Source organism: Convolutriloba macropyga, chromosome 14, assembly GCF_964194025.1.
Source record: "Convolutriloba macropyga chromosome 14, txConMacr16.3, whole genome shotgun sequence".
Taxonomy (NCBI): domain Eukaryota; kingdom Metazoa; phylum Xenacoelomorpha; order Acoela; family Convolutidae; genus Convolutriloba; species Convolutriloba macropyga.
The window spans coordinates 23383503-23387881 of NC_134481.1; positions in this window are offsets into that span (position 1 = coordinate 23383503).

The following is a 4379-nucleotide window of genomic DNA, read 5'->3' on the forward strand; positions in this document are numbered from 1 at the left end:
ACGCAATGAAGAAAACGCTTAAATATAGCATGAAGCTTTGCAGACCAAGAAACGACCAAACAATACGACGTGAGCATATACGAAAGTTAAAATATAAAAGCAAAGGCGGTCAACAAACCGCGCTTTGCTTAAAACTTAGCGGTGGTCAGAATATCTAGACCAGGAATCGCCCATCGTTGACAACTTAGTCTTAATACTAAAGCATACAAGGCACTGGCGGTCATGAAACCACGCAATGCAGAAAACGCTTAAATAAAGCAAGACGCCTAGCAGACCGAGAAACCACCAAACAAGACGACGTGAGCATATACAAAATGTAAAAAAAAGCAAAGGCGGTCAACAAACCGCGCTTCGCATAAAAAAAAGCGGTGGTCAGAATATCTAGACCAGAAGTCGACCATCGTTGACACTTAGCCAAGACTAACAAACACAAAGCACTGGCGGTCATGAAACCACGCAATGAAGAAAACGCTTAAATATAGCATCAAGCTTTGCAGACCAAGAAACGACCAAACAATACGACGTGAGCATATACGAAAGTTAAAATATAAAAGCAAGGGCGGTCAACAAACCGCGCTTTGCTAAAAACTTAGCGGCGGCCAGAACATCTAATCAGGAAATCGACCATCGTTGACAACTTAGTCCTAACACTACAATTCACAAGGCACTGGCGGTCATGAAACCACGCAATGAAGAAAACGCTTAAATATAGCATGAAGCTTTGCAGACCAAGAAACGACCCAACAATACGACGTGAGCATATACGAAATGTAAACTATAAAAGCAAAGGCGGTCAACAAACCGCGCTTTGCTTAAAAATTAGCGCTGGCCAGAATATCTAGTCAGGAAATCGACCATCGTTGACAATTTAGTCCTAACACTACAATGCACAAGGCACTGGCGGTCATGAAACCACGCAATGAAGAAAACGCTTAAATATTACATAAAGCTTTGCAGACCAAGAAACGACAAAACATTACGACGTGAGCATATACGAAATGTAAAATATAAAAGCGAAGGCGGTCAACAAACCGCACTTTGCTTAAAAATTAGCGGTGGCCAGAATATCTAGTCAGGAAATCGACCATCGTTGACAATTTAGTCCTAACACTACAATGCACAAGGCACTGGCGGTCATGAAACCACGCAATGAAGAAAACGCTTAAATATTACATAAAGCTTTGCAGACCAAGAAACGACAAAACATTACGACGTGAGCATATACGAAATGTAAAATATAAAAGCAAAGGCGGTCAACAAACCGCGCTTTGCTTAAAAATTAGCGGTGGCCAGAATATCTAGTCAGGAAATCGACCATCGTTGACAATTTAGTCCTAACACTACAATGCACAAGGCACTGGTGGTCATGAAACCACGCAATGAAGAAAACGCTTAAATATAGCACGAAGCTTTGCAGACCAAGAAACGACCAAACAATACGACGTGAGCATATACGAAATGTAAAATATAAAAGCAAAGGCGGTCAACAAACCACGCATTGCTTAAAAATTAGCGGTGGCCAGAATATCTAGACAAAAAATCGACCATGGTTGACAACTTAGTCCTAACACTACAATGCACAAGGCACTGGCGGTCATGAAACCACGCAATGAAGAAAACGCTTAAATATAGCATGAAGCTTTGCAGACCAAAAAACGACAAAACAATACGACGTGAGCATATACGCAATGTGAAATAAAAGCAAAGGCGGTCAATAAATCACGCTTTGCTTGAAAATTAGCGATGGTAACAATATTTAGACCAGAAGTCGACTATCCATGGGACCCTAGACCTCAAAACAAGGCACTGGCGGTCATGAAAAAACAAGGCACTGGCGGTCATTAAACCACGCAATGCAGGATGAGCTAAAAAATAACATAGGGCTACGCAGATCCGAAAACGATTTACAAGACGACGTGAAGATATACGCAATGTAAAACAAAAGCAATAGCAGTAAAAAGTTTTAAATAATCAGCGTGATCTAAAAACTTGAATAACATTTCAAGTTATCAAGAAAAATACTGGCAATCAAACATTCACGCTGTGTGTCAAACGAGCAGTTACAAGAAAAAGTTACTCCGTCGACATTACAAGAAAGACAATTTTTGAAAGCTCAATTATCAAATACTCTCAAGCAAATATTTAAGAGACAAAAACTATAGTATCCGTTTTGTTGAAGAGTAAAGAACACAAAACAACGTCTTATATTGTCAAAAATGAGTTTATTGACTTAAAAATCATTTAAATGAATGAGTTGCGACAAAATTATAGCATCTCAAAGAGATAGCGCCATAAAATCAACAAAAGCAGAATAACAAAAACAGAACAGTGAAACACAAACAAATTAAGCGTGAAAATTACGAGAACCAGCTATTAATAGTTTAAGTAAGAAAAGCGCCGGAAATGTTCAAGTAATCTTGTTAAATGACCAATGCCAGTGAATGAAAAAAAATAAAGCACAGCATCAAGCAACTCCGCGACAATAACAACAAAGAATAACAATGACGTCATGAACACCTGACAAAAAAACACAAAAGCTATGCGAGAGAAATGCTAAATAGTACAAAGAGCACATAGTTAGTCTATTATGGCATTCGTTTTCCGGACATGTCTATTCGGTTTGTGATCTCTTGTTCTGGTCCAAGCTGCCAAGCGGTATTGCTTTCCTCTTTCGCTTTATGTCTCGGCCCAACTGATTTACCGCGTCTCTAACAGCGCACCAATCATTTCCCGGAAACCTATGGCGAACGCAAGCCTTGATCAAATCAATTTTACTCCGATTAAGTTGAACACGGGGCGAATCACGCTGAGGCTCTAGCATCCCATCTATCAGTTCGGCTTCACAGAACAACTTCCTGGCCAAATTGCAAGCATATTTACTTGCCGAGCTCCCAACAACGTCCAGTAAATTTTCACCTGTATCGGGACAAACCAATTCATTCGTTGCATATACTCGATCTAATTGCACAGGCGAGGACGTCTCTGTTGCCATACCATTCAAATGTTTAGACAAAAGTAGCCGCATACGGCGATCCTCTCTCCTCCTACGCTCCAGACTAGTGTCTAACTTTTTCAGAACGGACAGAGTTTCTTTGTGTAGCGCTATACAACCAGAGCTGCTGCTCTGCTCTGTAGAATCTACAGGCGTTTCCAGATTCTCGTGTTGTGAATCGTCACTAGACTCGGAAACACTACCATCTCCATCTTCACCAGAATTTACTTTTCTATTAACTAAATTAACTTCGTCCCCCAGTGGAGTACTATTAGCTACTTTCGCATTCACATTACTGCTTACAATTTCAGTAACCGGTGTTTTACTGGAGCAAGCTTTGCCCTCAGAATTTAAGTCTTCAAGGAAAGATCTGCTTGGCGTAAATGTCCCATTATCCATTTTCTTTATTAAAAGGAGTCGCTTTTCCTCGAGGTCTTCCTTTGAGTCACCTTTAGCTATCAGGACAGCCGTACAAGGCCGACCCTCATGGCGTAAACTAGTTGTACCTCCGATTGAGAGGAAAGCTCGATCACACTTAGAGAGATCTATCCAGGAACTATGAGAGAGTCCAATAAGGCTCCACGAATTATCGCTAGGGAAGTAAAACAAGGAATAACTTTCAGCGGGTACATAAGACATTCCGCTTACTCTCTTGGGGTGACTCTGAGACATTTCAGAACTCTGAATTAAGAAATTTAATTGAGACCAGAGCCTCGAAAACAGCCGCATTATTATATAAAATTATCCAAAACACTCATAATTTGACGCGCAAAAATCATCAGCGCAGGTAAAGAAAACAGTGAGGTAAATGGCGGTCTTGAAACCACGCATTACAAAAAAAAATCTTTTATTAGTGCATTTCAGAAAGCAAAATAAATATAAAACCAAAGGTTAATAAATAAAATTTTAAACAAATATGTTGCACACAAATTTACTTTAGAAGCCAAGGCAAAAAAAGCACCTGCTTATTATGTGCAATAACAAAGATATGCCAATTGCAGACATTTAATTCAAGCAGAACCGCATCCTGAGCTCCCCATCAAAACGCAGAACAAATTGATCACCATCAGCGATTAGTTTGCCCCGCAGTTCAGATCTATCTGAGAAATTGATGAGAGAAGAGGACATCACCAGTAATGAAGACCACACCAAAATCTTGATAGGAATGACTTCGAGACATTTCAAGACCCTGAAAACAAAACTTTTGCAGGTAACTATCAATTCAAAAGCACTGGCGGTCATAAAACCACGCAATACAAAAAGACTAACAAATAGAGCTGCTAAGACCAAGCAGCGATTAAACTAGAAGACAATTGCCTGTGTCAATAATAAACCAAAAATCTGCTAAAAAGAGTTGGGGCAGCTCAGACTCCTAGATTTACATCAT